The sequence below is a fragment of the Myotis nattereri genome, assembly GCF_964212035.1.
Source record: "Myotis nattereri genome assembly, chromosome: X".
NCBI lineage: Eukaryota > Metazoa > Chordata > Mammalia > Chiroptera > Vespertilionidae > Myotis > Myotis nattereri.
Window position 1 is genome coordinate 83,256,595 of NC_138078.1, and position 21,311 is coordinate 83,277,905.

Consider the following 21,311-nt stretch of genomic DNA (forward strand, 5'->3'; position numbering starts at 1 on the left):
CCAGTCATTCCACTGTTCGGTCTATTTTCATATTAGGGTTTTATTATATAGGACTAGAGACCCAGTGCACTAAATTGGCAGTCAGACATCCCTCTTGCAATCCGGGATACTGCATGCACCAGTGACCATACTTTGCATACAAATGAAAGACATCTTGCTGTCATATGGGCAGCTACATTTTTTGCCCTGATTATAAAAGGTAACATATAACATGATCCTTCTGAGGCAGTAGTAACATTTTCCCCATCTTATGGGTGAAAAAATGGAGGCAGAGAGAAGCTAAGTAATTGGCTTTGCCACACAGTTATGTGTCAGAATCAAGGCTGACCGCAAAATGTGCAAGCTAGAGTCCATGCATGTCATCACTGCATCATCCTGTTTTTTCAATGTTAGAGTAGCCTTGCCAGGTTTTAATTTTTAAATCTAAGAGACTATTCCCAGTATATAGGGTAGGGTCCCTAGGCCTGGTGGGCAATCAAGGCAGATCTGTGGTACGAATGGTGGGGCAATTGGGGGACCCCTACTGGCACCTGCCTTGGCTAATGGCCTGGTGCTGCCCACTGGCCAGCCCCTACCGTGGACAGTTCCTGCGTTGAGCATCTGCCCCTGGTGGTCAGTGCACATCATAGTGACTGGTCGTTCTGCTGTTCAGTAAATTTGCATATTATGATTTTATTATGTAGGATAGTTAGCATTATTGAGTCCTTTATTTGTGTCATGCATATTATCTGATACTAAAGGCCCAGTGCACAAATTCATGGGGCGTGGGGTCCCTTGGGGTGCCCTGTGGGGATTGGGCTGAAACTGGCAGTCCAATGCCTCCTGCTGCTCCTGCCTATAGCTCCTGCTCATCCTGGCCCCACTGCATCTGCCTCAGGCTAGTGCCCAGTCAGCCCCAATCAGTTGAGGCTGGAGTTGCCACAGCTGTGCTTGCCAGCCATAAGCCCTGCATCTGGCACCTGTCCTAAGAGGGGTTGGAAGGCCAGGTCGTGATTGGCCCTCTGGGCAGACACTGGGATGTCCTTGCCAGCCCAGGATTCGGATCTGTCCTGCTGATGTTCGCACCAATTGTCAGGAGCCACCTGGTGGCCCCTTTTACTAGTATATTGGTTCTTCCTTGTGAAGCATCAAGGGAGGGGAAGCCACTGCGGTGCCCAAGGCCAACTTCTAGGAGGCAAGTGGTGCTGTCAGGATTGTACCGGTGGTGTCAGTCCATTGGTGCCTGGCCCATTCTCTGGAGATTGGACCTGCAGGACTACTGAGGGAGTGAGTGGCATCCACTGTCACATAGTAGAATGTAAGACAAATGAACATAGAGAAAGGAGATTTTAAGCTGGTGGACCACCAGGCCATGTTGGTCAGCTTAGTGGTGCTCCCACTGTGGGAGTGCACTGACCACCAGGAGTCAGCTCCTGTGCTGAGTGTCTGCCCCCTGGTGGTCAGTGTGCATCATAGCAACCAGTTGTTTGGTCGTTTGGTCATTCAGTGCTTAGGCTTTTATATATGTAGACTAGAGGCCCGGTGCACAAAAATTTGTGCACCCGGGGGTCCCTCAGCCTGGCCTGTGCCCTCTCGCAGTCTGGGACCCCTCAGGGGATGACCACCTGTTGGCTTAGGCCCAGTCCCTGGGGGAATGGGCCTAAGCTGGCAGTCAGACATCCCTCTGGCAGCCCGGGAGCCCTCGGGGGATGTCCACTTGCCAGTGGGGAGCAGGCCTAAGCTGCAGTCAGACATCCTTAGCACTGCTGAGGAGGTGGAAGAGGCTCCCACCACCACCGCTGTACTGGCAGCCATCAGCCTGGCTTGTGGCTAAGCAGAGCTCCCCCTGTGGGAGCACACTGACCACCAGGAGGCAGCTCCTGTATTGAGCATCTGGCCCCTGGTGGTCAGTGTGTGTCATAGTGACCATTCATTCCCAGTCGTTCTGCTGCTAGGTTCAATTTGCATATTACCCTTTTATTATATAGGATAGAGGCCTGGTGCATGGGTGGGGGCCAGCTGGTTTGCCCTAAAGGGTTTCTCGGATCAGGGTGGGGCTCCCGCTGGGGTGCCTGGCCAGCCTGGGTGAGGGGCTAATGGCTGTTTGCAGGCTGGCCACAGCCCCTTCAGGGTGTGGGTCTCCACTGGGGTTCCTGGCCAGCCTGGGTGAGGGGCTGAGAGCCATTTTTAGGCTGGCCACACCCCCTTCAGGTGGGGGATCCTGCTGGGGTGCCTGGCCAGTCTGGGTGAGGGGCTGATGGCTCTTTGCAGGCTGTCCAAGCCCCCAGCCACCCAAGCTCCCAGTGGAGGCTGGCTGGAAGCAGGTATCTTGGATTTATTTACCTTCTATAATTGAAACTTTGTAGCCTTGAGTGGAGGCCACAGCCAGTCCAGGTCAGGAAGGAAGCTTGGCTTCCTCCATCACTGGGACAATCAAGCCCAAGCCTCCTGCTTGCTCCAACTCCATGGCTTCCAGGCGCCATCCTGGTTGGGTAATTTGCATATTGCCACCTCATTGGCTGATGGGCGTGGTTTAGGGATTAGTGGAGGTGCGGTCAATTTGCATGTTTCTCTTTTATTAGATTAGATAAACTTTTGCAATAATCCACTGAAGAGCTACTACCATTATTCTTATATCAAAAATAAGAAAACTAAGGCTCAAGAGAGGTTAAGTAATATATCCAAGACAACAGCCAGTAAGGTTTGGAGCCAGAATTTGAGTCCAAGAAATCTAATGCAAGGACCTATGAGTTAGCCTCTACACTATACTGCTTCCCTTTCATTGCACCTGCTCTTTCACCTTTGAGCCCATCTCCTATTTTTACCTCAAACATTTGTAGTTCAGGCCAGTGCCCTTTATGCTCTTGCAATAATAAATAGATTTATTGTGTCTTTTTTTCATTCTTATATTTATCACTGTCTTAGACTCTCATATTTTCCAGTTTAAGAAAGCCTATGCAACATCCACTCTTGTTTTACTTTTACTTATAATTACAATGACCTTAAGATTAAAGCTATGTTGTATGAGTCAGGATTTTATCAGAGAAACTAAACCACCACCAGGTAGTGACTATATAGATATACTTTATATTTATACATATATCTCTATATATGTTTGACCCTTTGCAAAATATTTGGTCATGTCCAAAACATTCATAGAGATATAGTTCACACCTAAAGGTCCTTAAAATTTGATCTGTCTAAAACATCTGTGGACACATTGGACCTCATTGACACATCTACCTAACCCCATGTGTCATTGCCAGCTAGGCTACCAAGGCAAGAAAGGTTCCTATTGGTAATACAGCCACCACAGAATTATTGGACCAAAAACATAATAGGATTTTTAATGTATTAATTGTATGACCCAAAAGAAAAAAAATAAAAGCTATGAGCTGTTTGAAACCAGGAATGTTTCCTAAGTGTGGACGTTTTGGACAGGACCAAGTATCAAGGACCATTTGGCAAGGACCAAATATACACATGGACATTTGGGACAAAACCAAATGTCTACTAATTGTTCACCTTATGCATTTGTGGAACCTTATTAGATAGTCCATTTATGTAGTCACACTGAAATTTATGAAGATGAACTGTATCTCATATTGGTCTCTCATGGTTTCTAATTTCAATGATGTGAGTATTACACAGAAGAAGCTGGTGCCCTTCATCAAAGAGCTAAACACTCATCTGACCCAACAATCAGAGAACCTTGAGGACCAAGGGTGAGAAGAAACAACTGAAGGCCCATTCCTGCCCTCTGCCAAAATGATTAGTCAATAGATAAATGACAACATGTGTGAATTGCAACAGCACCCATTGCCCTGACATCAATCTTCCAAGTATAAAAGTAATTTGGCTGCTACTTTATTTCTACCTTCCAAATGACTTGTAACCCTTGCTAACTCAGACCTACACAGGGAAGGAAATTCTGTGAAACACTCTTCCAGCTTAGCTAACTTGACACAATACAATACCCCTAGAACTGCTATCCATAACACAACAAAAACGAGAGAGAACCTAGGTCTCTGATGACAACACTGAGCATGCCCTGAAACACTTCTTAACTGAAACTCTGGTTATGAGAGTCAGAAAGTTACCCTATTATTTAAGTTGGATTCTATTTTTTTGTTATTAAGTGCATCCTGATACACTAATCATCATGTCAGCAGAGAATCACATCCACTGTCACATAGTAGAATGTAAGACAAATGAACATAGAGAAAGGAGCTTTTTATAAAAGATAATGGAACACAGGAAAAAAAATTAGGGGAAAGTCCAGAAAATGGAGACTTTTTGAAAGCTCTAAAATATTAATAGATATCCTCAGATAGGAAGGCATTAAGCATAAGTTACTTACTTCCTGCTTTGGCAGGAGTTCAGCCCATATGGCAGAGAATAAATGTTTTTGTTTCCCTCATGTACATTTGTTTCAGAGCAAATATTCTTTGCAATATACTGTTTTTGATTTTACAAACTTATTTCATTCACTAGCTCACACTGGAGAACTGGAAAAGCAACACCAAAAATGCATTTTATGGATAGCTCCCCAGGGAAGAGTACATACAACACTGGAATCCACTTTAGTGCAGTCACATGACACAAGCTGAACTGTTTTACTGAATTAAAAGAAAAATGTGGGTCTTTGTTTCTCCCTAAATGTACCAGAGTACAAGACAATCGTCTTTTACTACATAAACTTGTCTCTAATATCCGATCTCCCTTTGGGCTGCCAGTGACCTAATTATTCAAATCTGTACAATACCATATTCTGTGAGATGAGTTTAGAATATAGCAAAGAAAATATATGCACCAAATTAAATTTGGGGGATTGTAAGCCTAGAGGAACTGTTTATATAACTTAATTGTGTTTTTTGAAACCATAGTTATAGTATTATCTTATTTTCCTACTAGAAGCCCGGTGCATGAAATTCGTGCACTGGGGAGGGGGGGGTCAGCAGTGCAGTCCGGGAGCCCTCAGGAGGCAACCTGGTTGATCAGGGGAAGGTCCTGCCCCCATAACCCCGCTGCTGGGGCCACTGTCAGCCACTGCAGCCGCCAAGGTGTTTTCATCAACACAGACTCCAGTCCCTTTACCACGAAAAATGACAACTTTCTTTAGGCATTTTCAAGATATCTCTTTCATAGGATGTGACAATTCTTTCTTTCTTTTTTTTAATCCTCACCTGAGGATATTTTTCCATTGACTTTTAGAGAGCATGGAAGAGAGAGGAAAAGACAGAGAGAAACATCAATGTGAGAGGGACACTGCGATTGGCTGCCTCCTGCATGAGCCCTGACCTGGGCCCTGGCCAGGGAGGAGCCTGCAACCTAGGTACATGCCCTTAATTAGAATCAAACCCAGACCCTGCAGTCCACAGGCTGAGGCTCTATCCACTGAGCCAAACCGGCTAGGGCAGGATATGACATTTCTTAGCCCTCCAGCAGCAGACCTTAGTTTTTTCCTCCAGGAGTGAGGTGGAAAAACCCTAGATCACCTTCTTGGATTCTTATTGCCCAAGTTACCATGAACATTGAAAGCAGCATACAGGGAGCTTAGCCAATGAGCGGTCAGAAAAGGTGTTTCCTCTGCAGCTCATGTGCAGAGGCAGGACTGCTGGCAAGGTCCTGTCCTTGGCCACAAGCAGGCCCTCTCCCTCTCCCCTCCCTCTCCCCTCCCCCTCCCCCTCCCCCTCCCCCTCCCCCTCCCCCTCCCCCTCCCCCTCCCCCTCCCCCTCCCTCTCCCTCTTCTTCTCCCTCTCCCTCAGGTCCACTCTCTCTAAAAAGCAGTGAAAAAATATCCTCTGGGAGTATTAAAAAACAAAACAAAACACAGAATAACAGGCCTCCTCCTTGGAGATGCTGAATATACAGGCCTGAAAGAGAGAATTCTTGGCTCTGTGAAGATCCTTACATGAATTTTATTAACAATATTTGGAAATTTATCCTAAGCCACACCAATGATTCAAGTTCGTGCTTTTCTGTGTTCCAGGGAAGAATCAAATGATCTTTTGTTTTATTGTGTCAAAACAAAATTTTGCATTTGTTAAATACATAATTCTTATTCAAATACATAAGAGCAGATGCAAAAGTTCTGTTTAACTCAGTGAAGGGACTAGCAGGATGATAAGGCTGTTCAAAGGAGATTGCCAAGGTGAAAGCTGAAGTAAAACTGCTAAATTAGATACAATCTGGCTAATGTCCTATAGGACAATAAAACCATCACTTTTTGAATTGGTTTACCTTCTAGACAGAAATTAGTTACATCTTTAAAAGCCTAAAAATTCTTTTCATCTTCTCACTTTGCTGATCATTATATGTAACTTTCCAGGGCTGTAAAATGTCAAAATATATGGAACTTATTTAATAGTAAATAGTGTGTCAGAGGTATGTGTTTCATAGGAAAGGAAATAATCATTCTCTGGGCCTCTAATGCCCCAATAACACTGAAAGGACTTGCTGTCAACCTTTTGCTCCAGACTTGTGCTCCGCCACTGAGGCTGGGGCGGGCCCGCCCTTCCCTCTCTTGGCCTGTGATTGGCCTCGAAGGCTGTGGGCAGACCTGCCCTTTCCTCTCAGGGCCTGTGATCCACCTGGGAGGCTGGGGGCAGGCTAGCCCTCTCTCCCAGCCTATGCTCAGCCCCGGTGGCTCAGGCAGCCCCCATGTCCCTGTCCATGCCCACTCCGGCTCCAGGGGGCCACCTGAGCTGCTGCACAGCAGCTCGGCCACACACCCCCACACCACACCCCCTTCTCTGTCTCCATCTCAGCTCAGGGCCTCACCTAAGTCCCGGCCTAATTTTCATATTCTCTCTCTCTCTCTCTCTCTCTCTCTCTCTCTCTCTCTCTCTCTCTCTCTCCCTCTCTCTCTCTTCATTCTAGATATATGGGTATATTTTGAAAAGAATACTGAGATGAATATTAATCCCACAAATACATAGTTGATAAGATTTAAACTATCAGAAGAGCTCATTTAAGCTCTTTTCCACAAACTAATGCCAATAATTCTGTATAAATGGTCTTTTTCTGTTGTTAAAGTGGCTATAAGAGTGGAACTTGTCTTCTAAGGCACATCTAATCAGCTTCAAGGCAAAGAAAGACTTTTAGATTCATTTTTTTCATAAATTGGTTCAAAACCACGTACTCAAAAGAAAAATTTTGATCTGAAACTTTTTAAAAAATAAGTATATCACAGTTTCTGTTATGAATTCACCTCTGGCTCTTTATAGCCAGCAATTTTTAATTCCCATGGGCTGGTAATAAAGTGACAAGCAGCACTGTATTGGAGGGTAGTTTGTATTGAGCAATCAGGAATGATGACTGACTGCCTCTAACTGCTGTTTCTTAACTTCTTTAGATACCTTTGAGCATTACATTTTTTAAAAAGTTTTATAAGGTTAGAAGTATTTGGAAATTGGGTAAGGTGTAAAGGTGGGGAAGTGGGGGATCAGTAAATGGGAGTCTTTAATAAAAGATGAAAGAAGGTTAGATTTGAACCAACAGTCCACGTATGGTCACTATATATCCTTGTGTTATGTTTCAAGATATATTTGTAATTTTAGAGTAAAATGAGAATATAAAAGTCACTCCAGTCCTGAATTGCTTGCCTGGACATTCAATAAGCCATAGGTATTTTCTATTCTTTAAATTATTCATTTAAAACATTGAATCACCCTTAGTAAACAGTCACTTTTGAATATGAGTCTGCTTTTCTGTCACTGCTAGAGCTATGTTCAGGTTTGAAACTCACCTTGCTATGCCTAAGAGCAAATTGATACTTTAAATAAAAAAACAATCTGGCTGCACTTTGAAGGAAAAACATAACAGTGTTACACTCTGTAAAAGTCACACTGTAAAATCAGGTACACTGTAGTATTAAAATGAAAATATGGAGTATTCCTTTGCCTATTTAGTTCCACAACTAGTCAAAAAGTTTTTCTGTTTTGTTTAAAAACTAAACTCTAAAATCCCTAACAAGACTTTTTGAAACTTGACCCAGACTCTTTTTTTTTTTATTGTTGACACTATTACAGATATCCCTCATTCCCCCTCGCAAACTCCCTTTTAAGTATCTCTCAAACTCACCTTTTTCCATCATCCTATTCCCCTTGAAGACTGGAACATGGCCTTCGGCAGAGGATATATATCCCTTCTCCACATAGGAATGACCAGCCTAGATACTGCCTTCTCTATGAAGAGGTTCTGTCTTATTACCACCTCTCCCCCCAAAATCAATCCTAATCACTCCTTCATCATAATTTCATAGCACTTTGTACCTACCTACCTTTGTTTTTGCTCTTAAATTTTGATTGGTTGTTTATGTATTTCTCTTGTTAAACTATGATCTAATCTATTTGAAATTGGAGTCTTCTTGACAAGTATTTGCTAACCTCTCAAGATTCAAAACTAAATATAATACTGTATAAGTATGCATAAGGTCTCATGGAAATCCTAAAGATTTAAACATTATCACTGGTTTTCATCTAGAAGAATGAGAACAGTCTACCATGTACACAGGTTTTAAAGAGTAAATAGGCATTCCTCGCTCAGACAGAGAAAAGGAGGCAGAAGAAATAGAACTGGCAACCCATAATATCCACCCTTATTTCCCTAACATCTTCCACAATAGCTGGCACAAGTTAGCATCTCAATAGATTTCTTTTAAATAAATGGATAAAGCAACAAAGAAAATCCCAGTAAATCCCCCAAAGTAAAATATCTTACATATCACATTCTCTGACCAACACCCAGTAAATCTAGACGTTACACAAAATTGTAGCATCTGAATGACTAACAAAATACATTTCACACACACAGGAAATTAAGGGGGGTAAGGGAGGCTAGGGGACTGTCAAGGGCGGGGGGGGAAAAAAAGGACACATATGTAATACCCTTTGTAATACTTTAATCAATAAAAAAAAATTGTCAAAAGCATGAAAAAAAAAGAAATTAAAAAGAATTATTTTAAATTGTTCTTGATTAAATAAGCAACGAAAGAGGATATTGAAGACAACAAGAAGAAAGAAATGGGTTGGCTCAATACAATGTTAACATACAGAAAATAGCAATAAACCAATTAAAGATCACTGCAACAGAAGATACTATTTGCATAGAAAAAAAACTTATTCTGATAGTTGCAGCTGGACTTATTCCTACTTTCCACCAGAGAACACTTAAGTGATTTAGTGCCTCAACCTTAACTCCTGCTAAGGCTGCAGTACTGCAGCCATCATTTTAAAAATTTGTAGAACAGACACAACTGTTTTTTCAACCATTCACAATTTCAAATTGTAAGACTCTTTGGCAACTTCCATCATGCACTTCAGCAAGAGTTCCCTCTTTAGCAGAGATTCTCTCTCAACAGAAATAATAGAGTGGCTAACTCTAATGTAAGTTTAAGTATGTTAGACAAGGGCTTTGCTGAAAGCCATAAAAAGAGCCTGAAATATTCAAACCACAAGTTTTTGTTTGATTGCTTGCTTTTGTTTTTTATTATCTTTTCTAATCCTACAATTTCAACTGGCACTTGGTCTATTTCCGAAAGAAAAACAGGCAACTGATTAACCAAATGCTTTGTCATTGCCTTGCAGGGATTTCCAGTTTATCATCCTGCTATATCTAAATTTTTTTTAAATAGACAGCTCCACATTTTTTCCATTGAATCAATACTATATTTAGGTTTTGCTACTTGCAGCATTCCACTTACAAATGCTGAAATCTGTATCAGATAGATTTTGTTCATGTATATAAAACAAAAATATAAAGCAACAGAGACTTAAATAAAATAATTCTCAATTAAGAGTTCATACATAGGCTATCTTTGGCTGATATAGAGGCTTTAAAATTAATTATCTGGGAATCACATTCCTGTTATCATTCTATTCTACTCGCCATAACTCTAACATTGATTCTTAAGAATGTTTCATATTCCCAGATGGCTCTGGGAGATACAGCCTTCATATGGGCATTCAAAGCAGGAAGAAGGAAGTATAAGAGGAAGGCAAACAATGCACGTGTAAGCTAAATCAACACCCTTTAAGGAGCTTTAAAGGAAGTCCCAAACAACAACTTCCACTTATATACCATTTGCATTACTACCTGAAAGGGAATCTAGATAAGACAATCCTTTACTACAACACATTTTCTTCTCATATATAATCAAATTTCTACATATTTAGAAGGAAACAATGGATATTTGGTAGTTTCAATCTAGTGGTCCCTGACACAATCAATCACCCCGAACAAATACATATTAATTGCAGATAGAATAAAGATCAAAATTTTATTTAAAAACCTATAAAATTTTTAAAACTATATTTAGAAAAAAATCTTTGTAATCTTCTGATAGGAATGGAATTCTTAAGCAAAATGCAAAACAAAAGATATAGAAAATGGGTGAGGGGCAAGGTTGACTACATAAAATTAAAGGAAAACAAAATAATCTGTATGTCAAAATAAATTAAAAGGTAAGTATGAGACTGAAAGAAAATATTTGCAATATATATAACAGATACAAGATTTGTATTAAAAAAACATGAGGAGCCATAACTGGTTTGGTTCAGTGGATAGAGCGTCACCCTGAGGACTGAAAGGTCCTGGGTTCGATTCTGATCAAGGGCATGTACCTTGGTTGCAGGCACATCCCCAGTAGGATGTGTGCAGGAGGCAGCTGATCGATGTTTCTCTCCCATCAATGTTTCTAACTCTCTATCCCTCTCCCTTCCTCTCTGTAAAAAATCAATAAAATATATTTTTAAAAATACATAAGGAATTCTAACAAAACACCCTGAACATTGTCTAAAAGTCAACAGACATTTTAGAGAAAATAAATTGCAAATGACCACTAAACTTGAGCAATGCTTAACCATATAGAATTATGGAAATGCAAATAAAGACAGATACACTTGAAGATCCATTTTTAAAATTAGATTATTTGTTTGGTGTTGCGTTGTATGTACTCTTTATATATTTTGGATATTAACTCTATGTTAAAACTGTTGTTTTCAAATGTCCTCTCTGATTTAGTTGGTTGCTTTTTTTGGTTCATTGGCAGCTTTTTTTTGCTGTGCAGAACCTTTTAAATTTGATATAGTTTCATTCATTTATTTTGCTTTCACTTCCCTTGCCTTTGGTGTCAAATTCATGAAATCCTCTCTAGGACCAAGGTCCAGAAGTTTATTATCTATGTTTTCTTCCATGTAATGTATTGGTTCAGGTTTATATTTAGGTCTTTGATCCATTTTGAATTAATTTTCGTTTATGGGGACAAACAGTAGTCAAACAGCAGTCTTGTTTTATTCTTTTGCATGTGGGTTTCCAATTTACCAGAAGCATTTATTAAAGAAGCTTTCTTTTCCCTGTTGTATGTTTTTGGCTCTATTATTAAAAATTATTTGTCCATATACATTTGGGTTTATTTCTGGGTTCTCAATTCTCTTCCATTAGTTTGTGTGTCTGTTTTTCTGATGATATTTTAAAAATATATTTTATTGATTTTTTACAGAGAGGAAGGGAGAGGGATAGAGAGTTACAAACATTGATGAGAGAGAAACATGGATCAGCTGCCTCCTGTACACCCCCGACTGGGGATGTGCCTGCAACCAAGGTACATGCCCTTGACCGGAATCGAACCTGGGACCCTTCAGTCTGCAGGCTGATGTTCTATCCACTGAGCCAAACTGGTTAGGTCCATGATGTTTTGATTATTGTAGCATAATTTGAAGTCTAGGAGTGCAATACCTCTGGCTTCATTCTTTTTTCTCAGGATTGTTTTGGCTATCCGGGGTCTTTTGTGGTTACATACAAATCTGATGGGATGTATTTTTGCTCTATTATTTTTATAAATGTCATTGTGATTTGATGGGGATTTCATTACATCTGTATACTGCTTGAGTAATATGGACATTTTAACTATGTTGATTCTTCTAATCCATGAACACAGAATATCTTTCGAGTTTTTGGTGTCATTTTTAATCTCTTTTAATGATGCTTTGTATTTTCCAAGACATAGGTTGTTCACATCCTTTGTTAAATTTATTCCTAGGTATTTTCCTTTTTTTTATTTTTTTGCAATTGCAAATGAATTGTTTTCCACTTCTTTTTCTGAAATGTCAATATCAGGATATAGAAATGCAGTGAATTTTTGTACATTGATTTTTGTATCCTGCAACTTTACTGTATTTGTTAATTGTTTCTAATGCTTGTTTTGGTGGAGTCTTTAGGATTTTCTACATAAAGAATCAAATAATCTGCAAAAAGTGACAATTTTACTTCTTTACTCCCAGTTTAGATGCATTTTATTTATTTATCTGGGCTGATTGCTCTGGCTAGGATTTCCAGTACTATGTTGAATAAGATTAGTGAGAGTGGGTGTCCTTGTCTTTTTCCTGATTTTAGAGGAAAAGCTTTCAGTTTCCACCACTGGGTATGATATTATCTGAGGTTTTGTCATATATGGACTTTATTATGTTGAGGTACTTTCTTTCTATACCCATTTTATTGAGTACTTTAATCATAAATGGATGTTGTATCTTATCAAATGTTTTTCTACATTTATTGATATGATCATACGTTTTTCTCCCTTATTATTTTAATGTGGTATATTACATTGATTGATTTGTGTATATTGAACCGTCCTTGTGCTCCTGGAATGAACCCCAGTTGGTCAGCACTGAGTACCTCAAAAAATTAACAACAGAGTTACTATGTAACTCGGCAACTCCTCTTCTGAGTGTCTACCTGAAATAAATGGAAAAATTTTATTCACAAATATATATGAACCCCTATGTTTATTGCAGCATTATTCATGATGGCCAAGACAGGAAAACAACAAAACTGCCCTTCAATAGATGATTGGATAAAGAAGATGTGATATATATATAATGAAATGTGATAATATATATAATGAAATATATATAATGAAGTACTACTCAGCCATAAGAAAAGATGAAATCCTGCCATTTGTGACAACATGATGGATCTTGAGAATCATACTAAGTGAAATAAATTAGATAGAAAAAAGTCAACAAGCATACAATTTCACTCCTATGTGGGATACAAAACTGAAAGCAATAAATGAACAAACAAGAAACAAGAAACATAACAAACAAGAAACACAACAAACAAATTCACATAGACTCCTGCATGGTGCTTACCAGAGGGACAGGAGGTGGAGGGCTAGTAAATGGTAACAGGAGTCAAATATATGGTGACATATTTGACTTTGGGTGGTGGACACATAATACACTATACAGATAATGTATCATTGAATTGTACACTTGAAACCTATATGATTTTATGAACCAATGTCACCCCAATAAATTTAATTTTTAAAAAATCTAAAAACTCAAATGTTTATCAATAGAAAAGAAAATGCTCTGTAAATGATAGTAACTAGTACTAAAGAATATACTATGCAATGCTTAAAACAATTGAAATGATTTATATATAGCAAATGGCTATAATTTGTAGAGAAAGGTTACCTTTACTATGTAAAGTTCTCAGATTCACAAACAGAGCATGTCTCTTCATATATTTAGATCTTATTTAATTTTATTAATCAGGATTTTATAATTTTTAGCATGCAGATTCTTTACATTTTGTTCAGTGTATACCCAAGTATTTATTCTTTGGAGAGATTGTAAATCGCATTATGTTTTAAGTTTTGTCTTGCTCAAGTTTATTATTACTATATAAGTATAGAATTTATTTTTATGTGATGATCTTGTATCCTATAAATTTGAGGAACTCCCATTAGTTCTGGAAGATATTTCATATGTTTCTGTTGTGGTTTATTGGGGTTTGCTAGTAAAAAATAATCTCCTCAGCAAATATAAACAGTTTTATCTCTCTCTTTTGATCCATATAAATTTTATTTATTTTTCTTGCATTTTTGTAGTAGCTAAAACTTCTAGTACTATGCTAAATAAGAATAGTAAGATGCATGTCCTTGCTTTTTTTTCTGATTATTGGGAAAGCATTTAATATGTCACCATAAGCATGTTAGCCTTAGTTAAACGTGTGTGTGTGTGTTTAATAACTATATGCTTTATCTAGATAAATAAAAGCCTAAATGACCATCAGACCATTTGATCATTTGACCATTCGACTGTTAGCTATGACACACACTGACCACCAAGGGGAAGATGCTCAATGCACAGGCATGGAAACATGGAACAGATTGATGAATCTAACAGGAAAGGAGGGAGGGGGGAGGTAGGGAAGAGATTAACCAAAGATCTTATGTGCATATTAGAGGCATGGTGCATTTCATGTACTGGTGGCGTCCCTTGGCCTGGTCTGCACTTATTGGGCCGAAACCAGCAGTCTGACATCCCAGGAGGGGCCCTGGATTGCAAGAGGGTTTGGGCCAGGCTGAGGGACCCCACTGGTGCACAAATCCATGCACTGGGCCTCTAGTATAGAGATAAAGTGTACTGTATCTATGTATGCTGTATCTACCTATCTATCTATTGATCTATTTATCTGAACACAATTGTAAGTTATTATTACAAGTTGGAGGATTTTTATCTCTCCTAATTTGCTTGAGAGTTCTTAACATAAATGAGCATTGGATTTTGTCTAATGCTTTTTCTGTATCAATTGATGCAATAATATTATTTTTCTTTTTTAGCTTGTTGATATATTAGATTATATTAATTGATACGATTGATATCAATTACAATGAGAGCCTTGAATACTTAAACTCCACTTGGTCACAATGTCTAAATCATTTTATACCTGACTAGATTCAGTTTATTGATATTTTGTTGAGGAATTTTGAAATACTTTAATGAAAAATATTGGTCTATTGTTTTCTTTTATTGTAATGCCTTTGTCTGATTTGATATTCTGTGTAATGTCCTCTTCAAATGAGTAGGGAAGTGTCCCATCCTCTTAAATTTTCTGTATGAAACTGTATAGTGCTGAAATTAATTCTACTTTAATGTTTGGTAGAATTGACCAGTAAAACCATCTGAGGCTGGAAATCAATTTAAGGGGGGACTTATAATTACTAATTTCATTTTTAAATTTGATATAGTTATTCATGTTATCTGTTTTATCTTGCTTGAGTTCTGGCTGTTTGTAGTTTTTCAGAAAGATATAATCTATTTCTCCTGGGTTGTTAAATTTATCACCATGAAATTTTCATATCTTTTTTTTATCTTTTTAATAATTGCAGAATCTCTATTAAAACTGCATATTACACTGATGATATTAGTGATTTGTGACTTGTCTCATTGATTTTGTCAATCTTGCCAGACATTCATCAATTTTATTGATTTTTTGCCAAGGCTCACCTTTTCATTTCATTGATTTTTTTTAACTGCTCTTCTTTTTTTTGCAACTACATTGATAATTTTGCTTATCTTTAATATAGCCATCTTCCTACTTGATCTGATTATATTATACTCTCAAATAGGAACTCATTAGCACCATCTAACATACTGTAAATGCTGTATTTTTAACAATTACATTTAATGTAAGTGGACTAAACATTTCAACCAAAGTGCAGTAAATGGAAAGATGGATACAATACAGAGAACAAATAGACAGTCATCAGGGGAGAAGGGGGTTGGGGGCTGGGTAAAAATAGTGAAGTGATTGACAAAGAAAAAACCTCATAGGCACAGACAATATTATGGTGATTATAAGAGGGAAATGGAGGTGCGTGAGGTAAAAGAGGGTAAAGAGGAGATAAATGGTGATGGAAAGACACTTGATTTGAGGTAGTGAACATACAATACAATATGCAAATGATGTATAATAGAATTGTATACCTGAAACCTGTGTGATTTTATTAACCAACTAGAGGTCCAGTGCATGAAATTTGTGCACTCGGTGGGGCAATGTCCCTCAGCCCAGCCTGTGCTTCCTCACAGTCTGGGAGCCCCATGATCAATCGCCCCAAAGAGGTAGGTCCTGCCCACCCGGCCGGGCCTCCATGATGGATGGCCCAGCAGAGGGAGGCTCCACCCACCCACCACATTCTGCCAGTTGGTGGCCTGGGCTTCCCTCTTTGAGGTGATCATGGAGCCTCCTGATTGATTGCCCTGCCGGACGGTGGCCTGGGCCTCCTTCTGCAGGGTGATCATGGGGCAATGGCGGGGCACCGACCAATTGCATCGCACCCACCTTGGCTGGCCTGGCGCCAGTGGGTGTCATAGCATGGTCATCCGGAAGGTCATCTGGAAAGTCATTCTGCTGTTCCATTGTTCAGTCAACTTGCATATTATGCTTTTATTATTATAGATGTCACCACAATACATTCAATTAAAAAGCCATTGATAAAGATTACAGTCTCAGAAGGAGATCTTAAAATAAATGGATTCAATTAACATTTTAAAAAATGATCCAACTATTTCTTGTGTACGAAAACACATTAATAGCAAGAACAAAAATAACTTGAATATAAAGGAGATATACTATATAAAAAATAAGCAAAAAACAGCTGCAAAGGCTAAACTAATATCTGACAAAATCAACTTTAAGAAAAAAATTTTATGAGAGAAAACAAAGAGACACTTTATATTGCTAAAAAAGATAAACTGAACAGGAAAACAAAGCAATCAACAATATATGCACCTAACAACAGAGGCCCAAAATACATGAAACAAAAATGGAGATAATTGAGGGAAGAAAAAGGTAACTTAAAAATAATATTTGGAAAGTACAATACCTCATTTTCATTAGTGAATCAAATAGTTAAGACAAAGGGTCAACAAAGAAATAGAATAATTGAACAGTACTATAAGCCATCTAGGCATAACACACATTTGTATAACACTTCAACAACCAATAGCAGAATACAAATCCTCTCAAGTTCACATGGAATATTCTCTAATATTGTCAAAATGATAAATCATAAAAAATCCTTAATAAAAGGTTCAAAATCAGTAATAAAAAGTATGTCCTCTGACTATAATGGAATATAATTAAAAAACATTAAGAGAAGAAAATGGAGAAAAGTCACAAATATGTGAAAATTAAACAATGCATTCCTAAGCAAATAATATGTCAAGAAAAAAGCAAAATGAAAATTAGAAAATACTTTGAGCTGAATGAAAAAATTAAAACATACCAAACTATATAGAATACAACTAATACATTGCTTAGATTAGAAACAAAATTGAAGGGTTAATGTCTATAATATAAAACAAAGGCCTCAAATTAATAATGTAGACTCTAAACTAGAAGAAAGAAGAGTAAACCACAGCAAATCAAACAGAAGGAGTGGAATTTAAAAAAATAATAATAAAGCAAAAAATAAAGAAAAAAAGAGAAAATTAGCAAAAGTAAAAGTTGGATTTTTAAAAAGATCAATGAAATTGACAACATTTAGTTAGACCTAAGAGAGAGAGAGAGGGAGGGAGGGAGGGAGAGAGAGAGAGAGAGAGAGAGAGAGAGAGAGAGAGAGAGAGAGAGGAACAAATCAGAAATGAAAGTGGGGATATAGTTAACAACCTAACAAAAATTAAATAAGGATTATGTGGGAATACTATGATTAAACCACATTCCAATACAAAATAACAAATTTCTAGAAATGCCAAAAATAACAAAACAGAATTGACAAGAAATAGCAATAAAGATTGAATTATTAATTTTCAAAAATCCCATGAAGAAAAGCCTGGGAGCCCTAGCCAGTTTGGCTCAGTGGATAGAAAGCATCAGCCTGTGGACTGAAGGGTCCTGGGTTCAATTCTGGTCAAGGGCACATGCCCAGAATGTGAGCTTGATTCCCTGTAGGGGGCATGCAGGAGACAGCCGATTGATGAATCTCTCTCATCATTGATGTTCCTATCTCTCTCTCCCTCTCCCTTTCTCTCTGAAATAAAAAAATATATATTTTTTTTTTTAAAAAAGAAAAGCCTGGGACAATTTGCTTCACTGATGAATTCTTTCTAACATTTTTTTTAAAAAAGATTAATTCTTTATAAATTCTTCCAAGAAGGTAGAAAGAGAACCAATTCTAATTCTTCCCATTGAGGTCATTATTACCCTAATACCTGGAGAAAATGCTAGCAAAACAAATCCAGCATTCTACAAATAGGAATATACACAGTGATCAAGTGGAATTTATCCCAGGAATGCAAAGGTAATTTAATATCTGAAATCAACTAATTTAATACACCAACTTGATAAAGGATAGAAATAATATGATTATCTCAATACATGAAGAAAAATCATTAGACAAAACCCAAAACCCTTTCAATTAAAAAAGTCAACATATTAAGAATATAAAAAAGTTCTACAAATGGAAAAAGGCATCTATAATTTGCTGGGTCATAGAGTAACTTTATATTTAATTATTTAAGAAACTGCAAAACTGTTTTTCACAGTGTCTGCACCACATTACTTGCCACCAGTAATGTATGGTTTCATTTTCTCTACATCCTCTCCAACACTTGTTATTTTCATGTTTTATTATAACTACCCTAGGGAGAATAAAATGGTTTCATCCAGAAAGATGTCCAGAAGGTCTTTCGGCTGTCTGGTCTAATTAGCATATTACACTTTTATTATTATAGACTAGAGGCCCAGTGCATGAAATTTTTGCAAGGGGGTGGGAGTCCCTGAGCCCGGCCTGCATACTCTCCAATCCGGGACCCCTGCGGGATCAGGCCTAAACCAGCAGTTGGACATCCCTCTCACAATCTAGGACTGCTGGCTCCTAACTGCTCACCTGCTTGCCTGCTTGATTTCCCCCAACCACTCTGCCTGCCTGCCTGATCACCCCTAACTGCCTCTGCCTGCCTTGTCTGATGCCCTCAATTGCTCTCCCCTGTCTACCTGATCCCCTTAACTGCCTAACTGCTCTCCCCTGCCGGCCTGATCCCCCTAACTGCCTAACTGATCTCCCCTGCCAGTCTGACCACCCTAACTTCTCTCCTTTGCCGACCTGATCACCCCTAACTGTCTCTGCCTTGGTCCTGCCACTGTGGCTTTGTCCAGAAAGATGTCCAGAAGATGTCTGGTCTAAGAACATATTACCCTTTTATTAGTATAGATTCTGGATACTAGACTTACCAAATATATAATTTTAAATATTATTTTCTCTGGGATGTATTTTCTTTGTTTTTTTTTTTTATTTTTGTTGTACTATTTTTATTTTCTTCATAGCATTTATCAATATCTAAAGTTATTGCCCTATCAATTTATTTGTTTACTGTCTGTTTTCCTCACCACAACTAGAATTGCAACCTCAATATTTGCCTGGTGCATAAGAGGTACTCATGCGATGAACCAATATACATCAATGAACAAATATATGTGCACTACTTCCTTCCATCACAGGCACCTAGAACACTACCACCCAACACCCTGCTCTAATAGTCCAGAGTGTCACTAATAGTCCAGACTCTACCCAGGAAGTCACATGGTCAATGCTGCTGATTATACAAATGGCTGGTGAAACAATAATAGCTATTTTTACCACATGGTTGTTTGTATTCTTTAGAGGAAGGCCTCTTTCTTAATAATGTCCTTTGAAACACATTTATTTGTTTTTTTTCTTTCTTATGCTTTAGATATTATATATAAGAAAACACTGCCTAATCTAAGGTGACAAAAATTTCCTCCTTAGCTTTCTTATGAAAATTTTATAGTGTAAACCTTTAAATTTAGGTCTTTGGTGCACTTTAAGTTAATTTTTGTATAAGGTGCGAAGTAGATATTCCAATAGACATTCCAAAATACATTCTGTATTTTATTTTTATTAAATTTATTGGGGTGGGATTGGTTAATAAAATTACATAGGTGCCCTAACTAGTTTGGCGCAGTGGATAGAGCGTCGCCCTGCAGACTGAAGGGTCCTGGGTTTGATTCCAGTCAAGGGCATGTATCTTGGTTGCAGGCACATCCTCAGTAGGGGGTGTGCAGGAGGCAGCTGATTGATGTTCCTCTCTCATTGGTGTTTCTGGCTCTCTATCCCTCTCCCTTCCTCTCTGTAAAAAAATCAATAAAATATCTTTAAAAAAATTATATATGTTTCACATACATCATCTCTATAGTGCCCAACACTCAAAGTCAAATCTTCTGTCACCATATATCTGATCCCCTTTACCCTTTACTATCCTGACACCCCTTCCCAATTTGGAAAGCCACATACAAAAAACTGAAACTAGAATATTGTACAGACCCATACAAAAAATAACTCAAAATGAATCAAAGACCTAAATGTAAGACGTGAAATAAATTACATAGAAGAAAACATAGGTACTAATGGTTCTCAACCTTCTTAATGCTGCGACCCTTTAATACAGTTCCTCATGTTGTGGTGACCCCAACCATAAAATTATTTTCATTGCTACTTCATAACTGTAATTTTGCTACTGTTATGAATCGTAATGTAAATATCTGATATGCAGGATGTATTTTCAGGTGTTGCGACTAAGCTATAAACTTTGGTCTTAGAGAGGATTTTATGAATTTGACCCTAAAGGCAAGGAAACTAAAAGCAAAAATAAATGAATGGGACCATATCAAATAAATTCTTTTTTTTTTGAGAAGATCCAGTTGTCCCAGCACCATGGTTTGGAAAACACTATTATTCTTTTTAATTGAGTGGGCTTTCCATCTTATCAAAAATCAATCTCATCAAAGAAATTATAAGCATATATGCATAACCCATGGACACAGACAGTAATGTGGTGAAGGCCTGGGGGTTAGTGGGGGCAGGGTGGAGAGTGGTCACTGGGAAAAAAAAAAAGGACATCTGTGATGCTTTCAACAATGAAGATAAATTTTAAAATATTACCATACATGTATAGTTTGTTTCTGGATGATCAGTTCTATTCCATTCACCTATATATCTATATTTATTCCAGTACCACATTAGGTATTGTGGCTTTGCATGAAGTGTTGACATCTGTAAGTGTGAGATCCCAACTTTTTAAAAACTACATTTTTATTGATTTTAGAGAGGAAAGGAGAGGGAGAGCGAGATAGAAACATCAATGATGAGAGATAATCATTGATCGGTAGCTGCCTCCCACATGCCACACAATAGGGATCGAGCTCCCCAAACCGGGTATGTGCCCTGACTGGGAATTGAACTGTGATCTCCTGGTTCATAGGTCGATACTCAACCCCTGAGCCATACCATCTGGACCATTCCCAACTTTTAAAAATATTATTTTAAATATTTTGGGGTTTTTTTTAATAAATCTTTATTGTTCAGATTATTACAGTTGTTCCTCTTTTTTCCCCACATAGCTCCCCTCCACTCAGTTCCCTCCCCATCCCCTGCCCTTACCTTACCCCCACTGTCCTTGTCCATAGGTGTACGATTTTTGTCCAGTCTCTTCCCGCACCCAAACACTCCCTTCCCCCGG